Below are 22082 nucleotides of genomic sequence, written 5' to 3' on the forward strand. Positions count from 1 at the left end.
GGCCTCAAACTCCTGGGATCAAGAGATACTCACACCTCCACCTCCCAAAGTGCTGGGATTACAGGTGTGAGCCACTGTGACCAGCCTATTTCTGTTTTTATATCTCCAGAACTCAAAAGACTTTTTACAGATTCTACTATACATGGATCACTACATTTCTTCATTTATTCAACAACTACATATTCAGAGCCTATTGTGCCAGATGTTAAAGTAATTTATGGCTGGGGTGAACCCAACAAGCTACGGTGCTCCTTTTGTTTCTTATGTAACTCTTGCAAAAACATTTTTTCCCTTGTCAGATACATCCATATTATCCATGCTATGAAGATATATTCTTCAAATATTTACAATTTTTTTGAATTTACACATATAATTTTATTTCTTATTTTTAACTTTTATTTTCAATTCAGAGGCCCACGTGCAGGTTTGTTACATAGGTAAACTCATGTCATGGAAGTTTGTCATACAGATTATTTCATCACCCAGGTACTAAGCCTAGCTCCCAATAGCTATTTTTTTCTGCTCCTCATCCTCCTCCCACCCTTGACCCTCAAGTAGGCCACAGTGTCTATTATTCCCTTCTTTGTGTCCATGTGTTCTCATCATTTGGCTGCCATTCATAATCAAGAACATGTAGTATTTGGTTTTCTGTTCCTGCATTAGTTTGCTAAGGATAATGGCCTCTAGCTCCATCCATGTTCCAGCAAAGAATATGATCTCATTCTTTTTTAGTGGCTGTGTAGTATTCTATGGTACATACGTACCACATTTTCTTTATCCAATCTTCCATTGTTGGGCATTTAGGTTGATTCCATGTCTTTGCTATTGTGAATAGTGCTGCAGTGAACATAGCTGTGCATGTGTCTCTATGTGAACAATTTCCATTCCTTTGGTTATATACCCAGTAATGGGATTGCTTTGTAGAATGGTAGCTTTGATTTCAGCCCTTTGAAGAATCATCCCATTGCTTTCCACAATGGTTGCACTAATTTATACTCTTTTTTAATATATATATATAATAGCCATTCTGACTGATGTGAGATGGTGTGTTATTGTGCTTTTGATTTGCATTTCTCTCTCAGTGATATTGAGTTCTTTTTCATGTGCTTGTTTGGCCACATGTATGTCTTCTTTTGAAAAGGGTTTATGTCCTTTGCCCACTTTTTAATGGGGTTGTTTGTTTGTTGCTTGTAAATTTGTTTAAGTTCCTTGTAGACTCTGGATATTAGACCTTTGTCAGATGGGTAGAGTGCAAAAATTTTCTCCCATTCTGTAGATCGTCTGTTTACTCTGTTGATAGTTTCTTTTGCTGTGCAGAAGCTCTTTAGTTTAATTAGATCCAGTTTGTCAATTTTGGCTTTTGTTGTGATTGCTCTTGGCATCTTCATCATGAAATCTTTGCCGGTTCTTATGTCCAGGATAGTATTGCCTAAGTTGTCTTCCAAGGTTTTAATAGTTTTGGGTTTTACATTCAAGTATTTAATCCACCTTGAGTTGACTTTGTATATGGTGTAAGGAAAGGGTCCAGTTTCAATTCTCTGCACATGGCTAGCCAGTTATCCCAGCACCATTTATTGACTAAAGAATCCTTTCCCCATTGCTTATTTTTGTCAGTTTTGTTGAAGATCAAATGGTTGTAGGTGTGTGGCCTTGTTTCTGGGCTCTCTACTCTGTTCCATTGGTCTATGTGCCTATTTTTGTACAGTACAAAACAGTACCATGCTGTTTTGGTTACTGTAGCACTGTAGTATAGTTTGAAGTCAGGTAATGTGATGCTGCCTGCTGGTTCTTTTTGCTTAGGATTGCCTTGGCTATCTGGGCTCTTTCTTGGTTCCATATGAATTTTAACATAGTTTTTTTCAATTCTGTGAAGAATGTCATTGGTAGTTTGATAGGAAGAGAATGAAATCTGTAAAAAGCTTTGGGCAGTATGGCCATTTAAATAATACTGATTCTATCCATAAGCATGCAATATTTTTCCATTTGCTTGAGTCATCTCTGATTCCTTCAGCCATGTTTTGTGATTCTCATTACACAGATCTTTCACCTCCTTGGTTAGCTGTATTCCTAGGTATTTTATTCTTTTTGTGGTAATTGTGAATGGGATTACATTCCTGATTTGGCTGTCAACTTGGCTGCTGTTCATGTATAGGAATGCTAGTGATTTTGCCCATTATTTTGTATCCTGAGACCTTGTTGAAGTTGTTTATCAGCTTAAGGAGCTTTGGGACTGAGACTATGGGATTTTCTAGATATAAAATCATGTAATAATGCTTTTGAGTTGCTAGAAACACAGCAGAAAAAACTTTGAAAAAAATTAGTCAATGTGAAACTGACTTTTTTATACTAAAGAGGCAATAATTTCTGTTCAAAGTTGCCTACAAGTCCATCTATCCATTCTATCCAGAGCTATGAATATGTATATTTCCAAAAAGACCACTCTCCCAATTTTACTCAAAGCATTCTTCAGGTTTACAGGCTGGCCTCCCTGAAGCCTTCTTTCTTAACCTTCTTTTTTCGTTCTTTGCCATTTTGAATCTCTAATTGTCACTGCTCTGAGGGACCCATGATTCAGAACACTGTAGCAAACATAGATACTCCATTCATTATATATCAGCATGACTTCACACTTAACGGACAGTATCTTTCAAATAAAAGACAGTGCTGATTGCTCATATTGGAGTTGCCCATGAATACACTTACACATATTTATTGAGAACCTGCTTAGGTGTACAGGCAACACCAAACTTTAAGTTTCAGTGGTGAAAGTCACTCCAGGTTGTTTGTCTCAGGAAATTTAAATTAGAAAGTTTAGGAATTTGAATCAAGTCTAGTGAAAATCTCAAGGCCAATAAAGCAATTGGGATCTCCAGTTTTGTGACTTTTAGGAAGGCTCAAAAATGGCCAGTGGGTATCTGGTAGACCAAGAAGAACAGAGCAAGGTAGATTCCACTAATGTGTATCACCAGCAATCATTTTTAAGGTATTCAACAAAAGGTCCCACATACTTAGGCATTCCACTGAAATGTGTTAATATTGATAATGATAAATACGTGGAGATTATTTTCCCTTGCACTTTCTCCTAGGACACTTCTCAAACATACTATATCATATTAAAAGTAGTCTGAAAGAGTATTTTAAAACAAGTTTCATTAAGGATACTACATGTGTTCAAACTTTACACTTTATTATATAACACAAAGCTTACATTGTACTCTCCCTGCTTCCTGCCTCTATAAAGTTATTCCATTAATTTATTTTCCCTTGATTGACTATCCCTATGCAGTAGAGATAAATCCTTTTAAAGCTACACCACTGTCTAACACACCAATATTATGGACCCTTATTATTCTCATTCACCATTGAAAAAGGGATGTCTAAACAGGCTAGCTAGATTTCCAAAAATGTCAGAAGACAATACTGGCAAACCCCAGCATAAAATCCATTCTTCTTCATTTTCAAACCATAAGCATTTACCACAATGCCAATATACATCTTAATGCTGGCACTAAACTTTTGTTTTACGTTAACCTTGGTCAGAAGTCATGGTTTCTAAAGTCTTTTTGATTGACCAAGAAAATTACTCTGGAATCATGAGGCTTATGTTTTTCTAATATACCAACCAACCAACCAAAAAATAACATGTGTCTCAGAGCTATCCTTTGAATGAAATTGGCTGTATCTCAGAATATTAATAATGAAGTGTAAATGTTTGATAAGCAAAGAACATGATTATAGGAAGGAGAAAAAAACTGAGTAACACGTTAGTGACAAATAACTTTTCTTTTTCATTTTACAATAATGGGAAATACCATCTAGATTCCTGCTGAACAGAGTGAGTCTGGAAAAGGGAGCATTAAGAGGTTATATAAGTTTTCTAATGAAATCAGACGTCATTGCTTCAGGCCATGTTCTCTTCTTTTAGATCTGTACAAGGAGCCACCTATACATTGCCAGGTGAAATGTCTTTCAGTAACAAGGCTTCAAGCTGGTCCAGCTCTTTCACTTTCAGCTCTGAGTTCTATGACCAACAGGGGCTGTGTGATGCATTCTAACTTCAGGGCTTCCACTGTGGTTATGGGTTATGCAAAGTCCTGTTAATCCCTAGAGCTCAGCTTCTCTCCAACTGCTCCATTGCTCTTTCCTAGTGAGTCTGAGTTCCTCAGGGAGCCTCTGCCTTTGCATATCTGCTGACAATGATCATTTCTTGAAAGAGTCCATTTCACTTGGAGATAGACCTGAATCTCTTATATTCCTTCTTAGTCCTCTGAGTTACTAAATCTTGTCCCAGAAACATGCAGCGACAGGCAATTTGTCTTCTCATATCTTTTTTGCTGTTGCTGAGCTTCAAGTCTTGTTGTTTAATTTTGACACACACGTATATAAATATATAAAATAAATACAACACATACATATAAAATAGACATATGATGTTCTTCAGGACTGTGCTCAATCTTTACAATTATTATATAATTTAATCTTATTTTATGCTTTCAGAAAACTCCTTAACTAGGTTTTTAATCCCTATTTTACAGATGAGTAATCTGAGGCCCAAAATAAATGATGTAATTTATTTAACATCAGAGAGCGTGGATGTAGCACACTGATCCAAGATTTCAGATTCCAAAGATTCTGTTGTTACTCTAAATGATACTACTTCCATTGGCTAGATCTGTAGACAGCATGTCTTGACCTTTATTTTTCTTCATGATATTTATCACTGACATTATATAACTCTGTCACTTAGGGTCATGTGACCTTAAGCAAGGCACTTCACTTGTTTGTGCCTCATCTGTAAAATGGGAACTATAATGATACCTACCTTAAAAGAGGGTTGTATCAAGGGAGTTAATGCATGTAAAACAATGAGAAGAATCTTTAGCCAATTGTAAGCATAATATAAGTGTCAATCATTATTATTAGTAGTAGTCGTAGTACATTTATTTGTTTGGGGTTTATTATCTGTCTCCTACACAAGAAAGTAACCTTCTTAACAACAAAGACTTCGTTTTGTTTACTACTATATTCTCATTGCAAGAAGAGGGCTTAGCACATAGTAAGGGCTTAAGAATTATTTATTCAACGAATGAATTAATGCATAAATGACTTCAAGTCCTCATCATCCTTTTTCCATGACTTTTGGGATTTGGCTGCTAAAGTTCATGAGTGGGTGAACATAGTGCTTGATGTCACAGCTGCACACACTTCGTCCGGCACTCGCATATGCCTAGATACAAAGTGGTCATCACTTGTATTCTTTGTTGTGCCTCATGCTGATGGCTTTTGCCCCTGATATCTTCTTCCCACAGGCCTCATGGATGGCTAAGCCATTCTCCATTTCCTTCAAGTTGTTCATTTCTCTTCATCTCATGAAAGTGAACCTGTCCTCAATTTCATTGCCATAAGGTCTCCTCTTAGTAGGTGATGCCTAATTACTCTTTCCAATGAACATGCTATTCAAATTTGTCTAATGTTTCTTCCAGTTCTAAAATTTGATGACCACTGATCTGATGTGACTGTGTGATTGTTTCACAATTTGATGTGTGTGTGATGATATTAGTATACACAATACATGCTGTTCACCTCTGTCTAGTAACAAATGTCTATGTTTGTTACTAGAGTAAGCTTTAGGGGTAGAACTTGGTCTCAAAGCTCACGTCTTGGGAAAAAAAAGATCTGGTGCTGATAGAACCTTGATAAATCTCTTGTAATAGCACATGTTTTTGTTTCCCAGAAGTAGGGCAAGAGCTCTCTGGCTCATCCAATCAGCTTCTTCTCCTGACTTTAGTAGAGACAGGGGCTTCATTACTGAGTTGGGGATTGAACTTCCCTCTGTCCTATGAAAAGTAGAAGATTTTCCTAAGAGAAACCTTCAGTGAAAGCAGAACAGAAAAAAAAGCAAAGAACTAACTGAAGGAGAGGGCAAGAAATCAGTGTAGTGTGTGGCAGCAGAAGGGAAGTGACAGGTCAAAGAAAATAGGAGAGAAAAAGAGAGAGCTACCCAAGTAAACAGGAAAAGGGGAGGAAATACAAGGCAAAAGCAGACAGCAGGGGAATTGGCATGACAAGAAAGTGGTGAAACACAGAGGATTCCACCGGACAACAGAAAGCCCAACAGAGAAGAGTGGGCAAGGATAAAGAGACAGGAAACAAATGGATTAAGACATGGAGTAGCCATTGTCAGTTACCCAGGTAAGGAAAGATCGGTGGTCTAAATAAAATGCAGATTGTTCATTTACAATTCTGATGGTTTAAATTATTTATGGTACACCTTGGTGCCTCACTTAATCATATTAAATTACAGTTGTAATCTTATTAATTACTTGCAACCAGCTATCTCAATGTACCCTGTATAGAGGACAGCTTATCAAGGGGTAGAAGTACTGTAGCTTCACTTTTAATCCAGTACCATCCAGTACACGAATTAGCCTTACATTGTTAGGATCTTCCTGATGGTGACTGGCTGAACTAAGCATTATTCTTGACAATACAAAGTACTACTGTGCCCATTTACAGAAAGGGAAGCAATTCTTTCCCAGAAAGTAAGATATGATTTAAATGCTTTGGCCTAATTAGCTGTGAAAAAGGACAAGGCCCAGGTAGGGCTTCGGGAAAAGGCAATTAACATATGTGCATATGTCTCTCTCCATTCACATCACCCAGCCTAGTCCAAGTCATCAACATCTCTTCACTTGCATTGTTACAGTAGTCTCTTAGCCCCTTTTCCCACCTCCACCTTTGATCTCTCTAGTTTTCATGACGTCCAAAGTGAACTTTTAAAAATAACACCACACTATCTCTATTTAGACTTTTCAACAGTTTCCCATTGCACAAGGGATACATTACCACAAGGAATTACACCATCTTGCCCTTGCAAATGTCATCTTTATGTTCAACTGTGCTGATCTTCATTTTTCTCCTCAGATGTGCAAATGCTTTCCCATCCCAGGGACTTCATGTTTGTTCTGCCCCAAAACTAAAACACTCTTCCCTATTCTTCATCTGGCTAACCAATATTCACGCTTTCTGTCTCAGCGTAAACACTGTTTTCCTCAGACAAGATTTCCTGACTCCCAGCCTAGGCCATGCCACTATGTGGTTTGTGCTCTCCATAAATTTTACTTCTTCTATATACATCAATTCACATAATTATACTTTAATACTTACTTGTGTAATTGTTTGTGTGCTGTGACCCCCAGTTGGCTGTAAGTCCTATAAAGACAGAGGCCACATCCATCTTGCACATCCCTCTGTTCCCAGCACCTGCCATGGGTCCTATCAGCTGACAAGCACTCAATATATTGTATGAATAAGTAAGTAAGATTCTAATTTCCAACATCCTAGACTTGTTTACAGTCCCAAAGAGCCTGCTCAGGTAGAACACATGCAATGCTTCCTATACATGTATTTGCAGAGAGAAGAGAGAGAAGCCCTTCTGCTCCTCCCACATGTTACCATTCTGACCAGGCTCAGTGCCGAAGCACTGATGAGAGGGATGGAGACAGTGAGCCTGTGAGTGTCATGTGCAGAACAGCATTTGCCTTTGTCCCCCATGAAAGTAATGTGATGCTCAGTGTCCACAGTCTTTTAATCTGGCTGCTGTAGGGTTAGAATTTGTGGTCCTTTTCTGTTAAGATGGAATCTTGCTGAAGGTCAGAATGTGGTTAGGGTCAAAGAGTGGCATTACTAGCGCTGTGTATAAAAGAAAGAATACAGTTAGGATCTTTGGTTCTCTACCAACTTGACTCACTTTCTCCACAGCAAGGCTCATATTATCCTTTCCTAATGGAGTTTAGAATGCAATGGCAGTCCTCTTCAGACAAGTCACCTGTCCCTTTTGCTTTATTCTGAAACAATGGAGTCCAAAATCTATACTTCTTACTTAGTACAGTCACTAGCTTCTAACATTCCAGGATGGCTATTTCAAGGACTTTTGACTAAATGCTGCCAGTTCATTTGGAGTGGTCTCTGGCAGGGCCAGATTCAGCATAATGTAGCTTCCTGTTGTCTTCCTATATTCCTGTATGTTATTGTAAATATATTGACGTAAGCTGACTTATTACACATGCTTGTTCTCTTCTATGGTGATAGCGACTAGGAAAGACAATGCACTGTTCACTCTAATGTAAGGGATCACATATAAATCTTATGATTTGATGATTCTCTTCTGGCAGCCAACCTGCTTGTAGCTTTTAGGATTTATGGCCACTGGTGGCATTAAACACTTAGGGCCTATCATCACAGAAGGACACCTTGTACACAATTATCTTTCCAAAGGCTAGATCAGCCCATGTCAATGTCATGTTTAATATTTAAACACACTTTACTGTCACTTGTATCTGTTTACTCAGTCACCATCTGCAAAACCACTGTGAATAAAAATGGAACTTGTGGGGCAAGAAAAATATATTGAGAATCATTGAGTTGGACGGACCTAGTGAGAAGGTTGTGTCTATTCAAACACCTGTCTTCCACCCTCTCACCATCTGTGCAATCACTTCACCCTTCAGCCTCACTAGTCCCCCTTACAATTACTCTGTCAAGAGGCGAGTGCAGCTCAGGTGGATTTAATGTGGGTTTAATATGGCCTGTTGAGTTTAATGTTTAATGTTGATTTCCTTTAAGTAACCATTTCTGTTCTTGCTATAAATCTATGTCTATATGTCTATGCTTAATTTGGATGATGAGGGCAATTTGGATTTAAGGCAAGAACCAGTTTATATGTTTTATGAAGAGATTATAGATCAAATAAGCAGACAATAGGTCTTCCAAAGCTATAAGTGAAAACAGAAAAATGATGCATAATTCACAGATTACAGTGAAGTTAAAAGAGAGGGTTAATATTCTAATGTGTTGCTAAGAATTCTTTCACTCAAATTATGAATCTGAATCTAATAGTCATCTATATACTGCTATAAAGGAAAGGGAAAGAGTTAACATGAAATCCAGACCTGTTATCTGTTATTGGGTGTGATGCTAGAGAGTTTATATTCATTTTCTCATCTAATAAAACAACTCTTCAAAGTGCGTATTTTAAAGACAAAGAACATGAGGTCAGAGGGTTTAAATACCTTGGGATACCAGCCAAAGTCTGATTCAAAAGTATGCATTTTCCTCCCTAAAGGGTCATATTTACCTGGTGATGGTACATCCATCAGTTGGAATGATTCAACCCTCTAAGGGTCTCACCTCACCATGTGTAATAAAGTATGTTATGTCACCTAAAGGACAAAAATGATTAGAAAAAAATGAAAATTGTAAGAAATTGTCCATCCAATTACCTAGACAGCATTCAAGCTCAAAGCATTTGGATAACCATACTTGCTCTATTTCTATTTATCCAAGGCATATTCCTTCATTGCCAACTATGTGTCAGGTGTTGGGACAGACATTTTGGATAGAATGATAAGCAAGATGGAAATGCTGTCTTCTCTGACAGAGCCAAGTATCTACAGAGGACAGTGCAATGCAGACTGGCCTCTGTGGATTCTGAAGCAGTGTAGGGCTCAACGTTGCCTGCCTTAGAATGTGAGAAAGTAAGTACAAGTAGATGCTGCTTCTTTGAAGTAATGTATAAAATTTAAAGAGGATAGCAGGATCAGTAGTGTTTTATATTTCGTCAGGCTTTAAATATTTATGTTTCAGATATACTTTGACCATGATATTTCATAAATATGAGGCAAGTTGTTAAAGAAGAAGTTTGTGGTTGATTTCCTGAATTTGCCAACATGTTGACACCACCAACTACTTTCATATTTTGCAGGTATATTGAGGAAGGGCAAAGTTGGCCTTCAATGCCAATACATAGCACCTCAGTGCTGAACTAAGGTATTCCTATCTAAATAGCAAGGTACTTAGTATCATTCAGCGGGATACACAGGTCATAAGTCCTTCTGAAAGGAAAAATTACTCTCTTTTCTGGTTCCTGAGCCAAGAGGAGAGAGCGGTGCTCACTCACTCCTCATCCTTTGACTTAGAAAGGACAATCAACAAATTTATAAGAGATACTTGAGCGTGTCACATCAATTTCTTTGATTTTTAGATGAAATGTGCTTTGTGTTGCTCTCAAATTAGACACTCATTATGCATAATTAGCCCCTTACATAGAACAGCTGCTGGCTTTTACAATGCTTTCAACCAGAGCTGAGTGTACCCATTGTTGGTGTTTACTGTGAGTGAACTTAATCAAATTTGTGATATATGCATCATTTGATGTAATTATCAAATATAGAAGAAAAACCTAGAGAAAAGCATGGTATGTTCATCTTCACTTAGAAAAGTTAACTCTGAAGTAATTATGGGCTATTATGCTGGAAATTATTTTAATTTTTTAAAAAATGAAAATTATTTGAATTTAATACTAAATACAATTCTGTGATTGTTTATGAAAAAGAGGTACCAGTATGTTTCCCATGAGTGAAGAGGACTGAAGAGGCAATCAAATCACCAAGATAGGCCTCACGGAGAATCCAGGGAAATTCTCCATTAAGGGAAAGCTTGGCCTTAACTCTGACTTTCTAACTTTGCTAACATATTTAATCTCTACTTTTCCCGTCTATAAACTTGGAAGATAATCATCAAGAAGCATGCACATGTAGCATTCTAAACACTTTAAGATGGAAATTGTTACCAAAGACATGAAAAACGTAATTCTCAGCATATAGTCCTAAACTGAAACACCAAAATGGTTTGTCTATGCCACAAAATTGGAGATCTTGTAGTGGATTCTGTTGTGATGCTTTATGCATTTTGAGAAGTTAGGAAAACTTGGAGGAAATGTAATGTAATCATTAAGCAGTATTCTGCCCCCTTTTACTTTTGAAGTGTATGTATCTCTCATTCACTCTATTGGAGATACATTGGAATTGGCAATCATTGTTTTACAAATAAGATAGCTGAGGAAAGGGAAACTTGCAAAGTAACAGTGGGTTAGATAAGGAGATATTGCTACAGTTCTTTAGTTTCTACCTTTTTATTCTTAATCCTGCCCAAATAGATAGAGATGTAGAAATTTAATATATCATATTTTAGACTACAAAGGTCTAAAATGAAAGCTGTGTCATAGCACAGTGATCCTTTTTCAAATTATGAAAGTAAAATTTGGCTAAGGGAATATATTCAAATTTCAACTGCCAATGTACAATATTTCTGTTAAATCAGCTTTCATGGACTATTCTAAATATCATTTATGGCACTGAAGCAATGCGTTTTGGAGTGATGGACTTTGAAGGCTGTTCTGGAAGTTAGAGATTCTAATTATTCTTTTTGGGATAAAAAGAATAATTTGGTCACCATTTATTTTGGGAGAAAATTCTTACCAATTATTTTCTTTCTAAATAGCCTTTAATTGAATTCAACTAGTTCTCAATATAACCGCTTGACTGCATTCAACCTGTTTTGTCAAGTTAATTTGATTGAGTAGATTCACTTTATATTCAAGATCCTTTAAAAAATTCTCTTTCATAAAGCAGAACCCTATAAAATTGAATACGAAAATAATCATAAAGGATCATTTTGCATATTGTCTACTTCTGGAAGAGACAATGCCATTTATCACAAAAGGAAGCAAAATCATTTTTGAAGTATGATTAGCTAAGGTTATTCTGTAACCAGAGGTCTAAGTTGTCTTACAAGCATCATTTTCACAGATAACTTCCTTGTGACTTATTCCGTTTGCAGACATGTAGAAGCCCTCAGTATAAAAATATATGAAGAAAATTTCCCATCAACTATTTCTTACTCCAATCTAAAGGACATAGAAAATTTTAGCTTACAACAATTCTGTAAATGCACATTAATGATAGAAAATTTTAGCTTACAACAATTCTGTAAATGCACTTTAATGATGAGAAAACACAGTCTCCACTGAAGTGCAGAGGCTTTAAAATAAATCCCTCTAAGTAAATCTTTTCAAAACAAACAAAATCATATTAACAAAATGTATTTAAAAGACCTCAAATATTATCTTTCCATACTTTTGAATTACATGTTGAGATGAAAGAAAGAGAGAAAACAAAGGAAAAATGAAAAAAGGAAAGAAAAAAGGAATTATCTATGTTTCTACAACAAAATAATGGAAAGAGTTTGCATTGGCTACTTAGGACAAAGGCTGATGCAGAGTGACACTTCATGCCAACAAAAGGATATTGAATATTCTGCCTTTTCTTAGAGATGCTTTGGTATTTAACATATTGATATCTTCTGACAATTTTCCTAAAGGATATTAAAATTATCATAGGATAGGTGCAGAGATTTCACTACTCAGAACCATTTATCTTTCTTAAAAAAATCCTAAAATACATATTGTTCTTTAGAAACATTTTTGTCCTCTAAAGAGAAAATTAAAGCAAAGTCAACATTGAGATGAAATAATAGCAGAATGCAGAGACTTGGAAAATGCTGAATTTTCATAGTTTTGTATTGATAGCAATGTATGTGCTACAGAGGGATCTATTAAAAAGACTAAGAAGCATATATTCTGATTCACAGAATTCCCATTGAAGACATTCAGAAAAAAAGAGAAATCTGTCCAAAATTATGCAAATGAAGCATATATAATCTGTGTCTAGATGACAGTGTGTTTTCAACTCTCTCCCTTCCATTTTGTTATGACATACTTCAAGATTTTATCACACAAAACTGCAAAAGGAAAATCACTTAAGTATACAAACATATGCACATGTTAAGGGAGGAAGGATTTAAAGCATTTACATTAATAAATCAAATTTGGGAGGGGTTTTCATAAGTAAGTTATAGATGGGCCAATCAAGTAAGTATAACCACCAGTAAAAGTTAAAAGAGGAAGCATACTATTTGGGTCATCTTCATGAGTTCTAATTAAAATTCATATGGAGAGTTATTTTTAAAAATCAACTGGGCTACTGTCTGATTTTCAGCTAAGAATTGAAAACCACTGGTTCATCCACTTATTGAGAAAAATATTATTGAACACCTGCTGTATGCCAGCCACCATTCTATCTGTATGCCGGATGCCATTGTAGGTGCTAGAGGGGAAACCAATAACCAACTTTAGTTTTGTTTTCTCAAACTGATGTCTCATGAAGACAAATGAAAGAAAGAACACAGAAGATGGCAACAGAGGAAGCTTTCAAGAGAGAAAGGGAGAAGGGGGAATTTCAGATACACTATCTACCGATGATCATCAAAGTCTTTATATTTGGACAGTTTGTTTTTACCTGAGGTCAAAGCAGTAATTGACTTATACCAAAGCAGACAAATAAGTCAGGCAGGACTAAAACTGGTTTGTCTCCTTTGCTTCTCAATAGTGAGCAGTCTGCAGAGAGGCAGGACTGAGCTCTACTTCCAGCTCCACCACTGAGCTCCAAGTTTCTCAACCTTTCTGGGTCTTAGGAACCTCATCTGTACAACAAGAGACTAAAACCCTTTCAGTTCTCCCTGTTATTCATCCAAATCCTGGTCAGGCACCACAAATATGTGTTAGTGTGTGACAATAAAATGTTTGGCGTAGCCTGCAAATGGCTCATCAAAAATCGTTTTCCATTCCTAAATAACTGACAACTTGTTCTACTATAGGTGAGTTAGAAGCACCATCTTTAAATATGAAACAGAAAATCCTGACTTTTCCTGTTAATATGAATTAAGGAGAACCCAAAAGCAAATATTTGCTAGGGTGTACTTTATACTAACTCCTAAGTTACTTACTTAAAACAAAAAAGCAAACAAATCCAAGCTTGTTTTAGATTATATACTGAGCTCTAAATATGAGCAGATAAATGTATTTTTAAAAAACAAAGTCTTCTGATATACATTTATTTTTCCTAAGTGGATGTTGAATCTTAAGCCCACATCAAAAAAAGAAAATTATTCCTTTATCCCAAATGTAGTCTGGGACAGATTTTCCATGATCAAAATCTTCAAATATTTTCTTGACCCAGACTTTTCTCCATTATCTGTCATTCTTGTTCCGATTCAGACAGATGTATGAGATCGGACTCATTCTGAGTCAAGCCAAGTTTTTTAAGTTGCCAGAAGTGTTCTTTGTGGAAACAGGATTGTGCTGCAGGGAGGACTGGATGACACTCTCAAAATGAATAATAAATATACAGTTTTCTTTCCATTCCCCCTCTGTTGTGAGATATATGATTGCAGGCACTGGAATCTGAGGAAGGAAACTGAGTTGCATTTTCCTTGAATTTAAGCATGTTTATATGCCCTTCTTAAAAAAAAAAATCCCTTGGGTTCCTACTTCTAAAGCTTTCACCTGGTCTTCCTATTTGTTTCCGTCTGAGGTAATATCCCTGGAGTCTGAAATCACTGATCTTGTTTTCAAGTGCTAAAATGCCAGTACGAATCTAGATTTTAGTATCATGGGAAGGAATAAATATAGAACCAGAAGAACTTGTCTGGAACTAAGACCTTATTTAGGGATAATTAAAACCACCTAAAGTATGTTATTAGCATTTGGGTTTCAAAGTAGAATGTTTTTTAAGTGCTTGCTTTCAAGTTCCACCCTACTAATAGTGGTAGCACTTTGTCAGGGCTTGGCTTTATTCTTAAACATTAATTGTTCATGTGTCCAGAAATATATAATGGAATGTCATAAACACAGAAATGTTAAGATCACGCAGTTCACAGAGGTATATTTCCTTACCTCTCATGACCTTTATACCCTTAGGATTTCAGAATAGGGATCATTAGTGCCTAAACCTAATATAAACCTTCCAGAACTTCCTCTCTCTTCATAGTGAATTAAAGAGTTATTTTCAACATCATTTTTTTCTCTGTTCTAGTAGTTTTAAAATGCGGGTCTCTGCTCCACACAAATAATTTACTCCTTGCAAATTATTTCTCTAATGAAGAACTACTGTTGCCCTTGCTGTTACTCTTTTCCTTGACTTCCACCTTCCCTTTTTCCTTGCATGTCTCAAGTTTCTTACAAATGCCACTCTTTTTCTTTCCAACCATTTTTTTTTTTTTTTTTTTTTTTGAGACGGAGTCTCGCTCTGTCGCCCAGGCTGGAGTACAGTGGCCAGATCTCAGCTCACTGCAAGCTCTGCCTCCCGGGTTCACGCCATTCTCCTGCCTCAGCCTCCTGAGTAGCTGGGACTACAGGCGCCCGCCACCTCGCCCGGCTAGTTTTTTTTTTGTATTTTTTAGTAGAGACGGGGTTTCACCGTGTTAGCCAGGATGGTCTCAATCTCCTGACCTCGTGATCCACCCGTCTCGGCCTCCCAGAGTGCTGGGATTACAGGCTTGAACCACCGCGCCCGGCCTTTCCAACCATTTTTTGTTGGCGGTCAGTTCTGGCTGGCATGGGCTGTTTCCAAACAGGGCTTTCCCTCCGCTTTTCTCCATGGGCTCCTCAGCCTGAGCCTCCAGCAGCTGCCTCGCTCCTTGTCCTCCTCCGTATTCTTCCCACTACTCCAGAAAGACATCCACTGTCAAGTTAACCACCAGCCTGGAACTTTTCAAGGAACTTTTCAAAGCTCCTGGGCCGCCCCTCTCCCTCTCCTTCAAAAGCCGTGATTGGAGCCAGCGCATATCTTTTGGAATTGGGGCGGGCAGCAGAAGCCTTTGGTTTTGCCTGCTGGAAGATTACTGCTTCCTTGTGGTGGAGACACTGTACTCTTCAGAGAGCCGGTAGTAAGGCTGTCACTCTCTGCCGGGTTCAGAGGGGTTTTTGTTTTTTGTTTTTTTTTTTATTGTCCCTGTCAGTTAGCAGCCCAAGGTTACTGCCAGCTCTCTGTCAGGGCTTTGATTTTTGTCAGCTATGGCCAGGTCCTTTTAGTTATCTGCTATCTTTTCAGCTTTGTTCAGGCTCAGCTCTACTTGTCTACTAATTAGCTCTTTGGAGATTTCCCTTTTAAAACTCACTATCACAGAGGACAGGAACCGTTCAAAAGTTTTGTGCTTCATAGAAATTCCATATTCATCCATATCCCATACAGCCATATTTTTAAAATTAAAAGTGGCAGGTCAGGCCAATTTAAGGTATAGAAGTAACATTGTCTATAAAGAGAGACCTTCAGGTTCTTGATCAGGTATGGAGATGAGTGACAGGGAAGGAAAAGGTTTACATCAAAAAACACTGAGGGGTACAAATTAAAAAGAAACGATCACTCTGTATAACATATTCACATTTTCTTTATCTTCTGGTGTGCAAATATTGTGCTAGCTGAATATAAAAGTAGCACAACTTTAGGGTACAAAAAAAAACCACACTGTAATAACATCAAGAGTGGTCTTACATCAAGGAGGGCCCTGAGGATGTCTTTGTTGTCAACTTCAGAAGAAAAGAGAGGAACAGAAGAGGAAACTGGCAGAAGGAATAGATGCCAAAGAGAACTCAAAGGATTAGGTCCGGGTGAGGTGATCGGTATTCGAAAACAGTCTGCCTTCTGGCTCTGATCTAAGGGAATAGGCTGGCAGCCAAGCCAGAGGGCATAGCAGCACAAACACACCTTCAGCACACTGCTAGAGGGTTGCCTCAGTGCCTTAGAAATTGTGCTAGCAATTAGAAATAAAGCTATGTAAGAGCAATAGGCAAAATACTCTATTTATGGATAAAACTCTGCTTTTTACATAAGTCCCATCCTGGTTGCCCCTCCACATAAACATACCTTTTCTTATTATTTTGTAAGCCCCCCTTCTTTTATGCTAAGTGCATTTTCTTCTGCTAACTTAGTGCAGTTGTAAGTTGCGCTTACATTGCATTTACACACTGTTAATGCCTGCAAGATGAAAGTAAAAACCTTTGAATATATTAATGTTATAACACAGATGTCTTACTTTTTACTCTTTTTTTTAAAGCAAGTTGATGTGGCTAATAATGATGCAGATTGTGCTGGATGGATGTGCAGATGAAACAGGGGAATACAGATTAAATAAAAATTTCTTCAAAGCTTACGTTTGCTTCATAATTTAACTTCTGGGCTTGTCTCAGTGGTAGTAGGTGCGACCAGCCATCATAACATTGTTCTAAAACATCTTGGCATCACAGAGAAGCAATCACCCAAACAGCATTGCTATACTTCTTCGAAACCCAAGAAAAATAATCACGGGGAAAATAAAGACTTCCAGTGGCTCTGTACAGAGAAGCTTGACCCAACTGCTAATAATGGGTAAGCAGTGAGAAATCAGGGACAAAGGTTTTGTGCTTAAGAAGCTAATTGCTTGTGTACTGCCTTTGCTCTTTGTGGCTACATTCAAAGCGTCGGCAGCCTCTTCTCCCAAATACTGAATGTGGTGTGTGCCAGAGGTAGTCATATTCTCACTCTACCATCCATGGAATGACTCTATCTATCATCAAGCTCTTTTCAACAATAAACAGAGGGGCAATGATGACATAAGGCTTTGGAGCAGGCACAGTCAATTTCTCTTTCATGTATCTGTTCATTCAAGAAGCATTTTTCACATGATATTCCATGCTAGGGATTTTGCCAGGTCCCTAAAATAGGAGGGTGGGTAAGACCCAACCCCTTTCCTCAAGGAATTCATCCTCTAATGGAGAGGACATCTGTAAGCAGAAAATCTATAATGTCATCTCTTTTGAAGGCATGAAAATGTGCTGAGGATCTCCAAGGAGGGAATACCACTGTTTTCTAGGCCACATGTGTTGAGACTGTATCTGAGGTCTGCATCTTTCATGTGTGGAGAGAAGCTTACCCAGTGGACAAAGATGATGGAGAGACTTGAAGTCATAGATAATCAGCAGCATTGGGGATGGTGAGAATGTCAGCGTGGCCAGAGCTTAGGCTGTGCATTTGAGAAGAGGAGAGGGAAAAGAGTGAGAGGCAATAGACTAGGGAATTGGGCTTGGAGCAGACTACATGGACTCATATTCTAAGCTAAGACATTTAGAATTCACCCTACAGACAACAGGGAGCCAACTGGAACCTTCCACAAAGAGGAAGGGTGACAATCAGATGTCCTTTCTACAATAACTCTGATGGTTGTACGGAAAGGATATTGACCCCTCTAGAACAGACTGGTACAAAGAGACCACTTAAGACATGTGTAGTTCTCCAGACTGAGATGATAGTAGTGTCAGCTGAAGAAAAGAGGCTGGATTTAAGAGACACTGTTGGGGGACCCAGATTAGCAGAATAGAGCTTCAGCTAAAAATTTCTACCAATAACCACCTCATTAGCCTACCTCTTCAATACTCTCTATCCTGAGGTGGGCAGTTCCAATGTAACATGTTGAGAATCCCGCGCATCTTTCTGAGGAAAAGGAACTCAGTTCATAAGTGTTTAATAAGACGCATTAAAAAAAGATCATTCCTCTTCCCTCTTACACTGTGAGCTTTGTGAATACAAACAGCAACCATGCCCCTATCCAACTGTTTCTCCCAGCCCTAAAAGAGTATTAAAGATAACACACTCTTCTTTTTTTTATTATACTTTAAGTTCTAGGGTACATGTGCATAACATGCAGGTTTGTTACATATGTATACTTGTGCCATGTTGGTGTGCTACACCCATCAACTCGTCAGCACCCATCAATTCATCATTTATATCAGGTATAACTCCCCAATGCAATCCCACCCCCCTCCCCCCTCCCCATGATAGGCCCCGGTGTGTGATGTTCCCCTTCCCGAGTCCAAGTGATCTCATTGTTCAGTTCCCACCTATGAGTGAGAACATGCGGTGTTTGGTTTTCTGTTCTTGTGATAGTTTGCTAAGAATGATGGTTTCCAGCTGCATCCATGTCCCTACAAAGGACGCAAACTCATCCTTTTTTATGGCTGCATAGTATTCCATGGTGTATATGTGCCACATTTTCTTAATCCAGTCTGTCACAGATGGACATTTGGGTTGATTCCAAGTCTTTGCTATTGTGAATAGTGCCGCAATAAACATACGTGTGCATGTGTCTTTATAGCAGCATGATTTATAATCCTTTGGGTATATACCCAGTAGTGGGATGGCTGGGTCATATGGTACATCTAGTTCTAGATCCTTGAGGAATTGCCATACTGTTTTCCATAATGGTTGAACTAGTTTACAATCCCACCAACAGTGTAAAAGTGTTCCTATTTCTCCACATCCTCTCCAGCACCTGTTGTTTCCTGACTTTTTAATGATTGCCATTCTAACTGGTGTGAGATGGTATCTCATTGAACACACTCTTCTTAATGTTTGAATGAATGAATGAATAAATCTGAATGAGTGACAAAACTGGAATGCAAAAACTCTCCACAGATTGGAAAAAAGCATTGCATTTGTTTAAAATAGTGGCTAGACCACTTTCTTTTATTTTGAGGCAGGGGAACAGACCAGTTAATTATAAGTAACAACAAAGCTTCCCACTTGCGCTATTTGGAAACAAGGGTTCATCCCTCCACAGAAATAAGACTAAGTATGTGTTATTAAGATAGTGGTCTGTAATCTTGGCTTCCCAAGTGATACACACAGCATGAATATATGGATACATGGCAGATTTGCTTCAAGGAGTGGCTGTCCAGGCCATGTGCTTTTGGAGGTGGCAAGCTCTTGATGCTGCAAGAGAAGAGAGTCATTGGCTGATGTTACTTAAGAAAAAGTGGAGAAATGGGGCTGACAGAGACAGTTGAGCAGGCTGTGCCCTGCACAAGAGTGCTGCTGAGGAACAAGTAGTGACTGGAAACCTAGGCGCTGTTTCCAACTCGAGGGGCATGTTTCTTTAATCACACATAAGTCCTGGGTGGGAGAATGGTGCCCTGGATTTAACAAAACTAGAATGAAGGGAAAAGAATACTTCTGAGACTAGTTTCCTGGACAATACCCCAAACCTACTCATCCCCTTGTCTTCATAGTATCCATTTTTACTATCTGATCCTTATGTCTGTAGCATTCGGGCTTCACATCAGTCTTACTGTTTGGCCCTTCTCTCCTGCACTCAGCTTGGCTGGTATAGCCTTAAAGAGGTCTAAAAGGGAACAAGCACACAGTACCTTTAAACATGACTGACACAGCCATCTGTCGGGGCTGACAGCGTCTGGGTGAGATTACTCTCCATGCTCATCTGGCCAACTGGTTGACTGCAGTACCCTAATAATCACATTATCAGAGCAGGAATATCGCCCACTGGATGAAACTTCAGACATTACTTATGGATGAAATGAGGTCAGAAGAGGTCAGAGAAAACAAGAGATGAGCTGGCCATGACAGCTGTCCAAGCTGCCCTTGAGATGCAATATCACAGCATCGGGGCTGGGGCTGTATCTTCCCACAGAGCAGGGGTTCTGTCCACAAGAACGACTGTGGCCTCACTGTGTTTCAACGTGGGGGCAAGTCTCCCAGAGAAAGCAGCTGTCCTTGAGGAGGCGAAGGAAAAAACAAGCTAACACTGCTTTGGAAATAATGAAAGCATTAAGCTCATATTTGTGCTCTTCTTGTGAGCTTTACTGCCAGGCTGGGAGTTCTATGAAAGCAGCTATCAGCATTGTGGTCAGCCCTTAAGCATCTCTCTGGATGAAAGCATGTATGCAGCATGAACTGATGGTTTGATGAGGGCAAAATACCCAATATACAGCCTTGTATAGAGAGCTGCAGGGAGAATATTTTAAGAGCAGCTCTCATGGAAGAAAAATAATTTTAAGTATATTTCTTTGGTTGTATCATTAAAGAAAAAGATGGAATCCTGTGAATGATAGTGCATTATCGTCTGCCTAATTTTCTAGAGTAGAAATGTGAAGTTAGAGGTTCACTTGGAGAATTATAAGATTTACTCCATTTTAACAAGCATAAAACCACAAATAAAACTTTAAAACAAACTTCCTTCAGCTTTTTATAAATTGTTCTTTACCTAGGGTCAGAAACATTAATGAAGGGAATAGATTTAGATACTTCTTCTTTAGATAGTTCTCATTAGTAAAATTCCTATTTTTCTGCACAAGAAAATAGTATAATGTATTGAGAACTGGTCATCCCATTACATGTTGCACAAGCCTGCTTTTAAGTTCACCTTAAATGTTGTCCCAAATAAAGCCATCACTTAGAATAAAATACAAATATAATGCACACATTTTGTGAAAAATAATAATTACTATTAACCTCAAGGAGCAAAACGTTAAAAAGAGCAGAGTTCCTGTTTTCAAATGTAATAAATCAATCCAATTTGGAGTCAAGGTAGTAAAGACATGTCTAGAGCTTTTTACTCCAAACATGATGAGATCAAGAAATTTTCCTTTTGGGGAGAAAAAAAAAATGCATTTCTAAAATGCAAGCACTTTGAACATCTTGCTCAATTCCAAATGCAGTCTCCTTCTGTTGTGCTTTATTTTAATGCTTTTCTTTCCACAGATGAAAGTTTGACTTAAAAAAAAGTATAGGAATATGCAGATAGTATGAGAGTGATGGCTAGGAGGGATAGCAATAACTTATGTGGTATGGGAATTCTCTACCATGTCACCATCCTCCGCCTTCTGTAAGTGTAGCAAAATAATTGGCCAACATAATTAAATATGAATCCGCATAACTTCAGACTCTGAACACCTGATCAATCCTTTGATAGGCTAAAAGGAGTGCTTCACCAGCCATGTATTCTGAAAGCAAAGTGGAAAAAGCTGTACTTTCTTTGATTTGTGAAAAAAAATTGCTGCTTCTGTAAATACGGAGCACAAACTTGACATTTCCTGAGGAAGTCATCTGAAACCTTAGCATGTATTTATCACAAGTGCAGTGGGGTCATATAATAAATTACCATCCTTCCATCCCAGTTTTCCCCACCAGTATTCATATGTTTTTTGAAAGGAAGTTTTCAGCTTATTTCAGAGAGTACAGTGCCATAGAACTAACATAAAACAAATAAGCAAAAAACCATAATGTAAGAGTGATTGGTAGTTGGAAAACATGTCAATGATATTTACTGAAAACCCATGGTGGGCAGAGCCCTTTGCCAGCTACAATGAAAAGGTAAAAATAAAATGGAAAATAGGATTTCTTCCTTCAAAGTGCCTATAGTCAAATAGAAGAAATACATATAAACAAATGTATGTGAATGTACAAAGAGCACAGACATTTCAAAAAGTCAGAGCATGCAAAACCAATTATAATCAAACACAGGAGTTTATGCAGAGGCACCCGACTGACAGGGTGACTTCATTTGAAATGGTCCCA

At 38.1% G+C, this 22082-nt stretch overlaps 1 pseudogene; it reads left to right on the forward strand.

Moving 5' to 3' along the window:
* Positions 1-6778: 6778 nt before the first annotated feature.
* LOC108514046 (uncharacterized) lies at positions 6779-7605 on the forward strand (annotated as a pseudogene).
* The last annotated feature ends 14477 nt before the right edge of the window (positions 7606-22082 follow it).

This window comes from Rhinopithecus bieti, unplaced genomic scaffold (assembly GCF_001698545.2).
Source record: "Rhinopithecus bieti isolate Rb0 unplaced genomic scaffold, ASM169854v2 scaffold_32105, whole genome shotgun sequence".
Classification (NCBI taxonomy): Eukaryota; Metazoa; Chordata; class Mammalia; order Primates; family Cercopithecidae; genus Rhinopithecus; species Rhinopithecus bieti.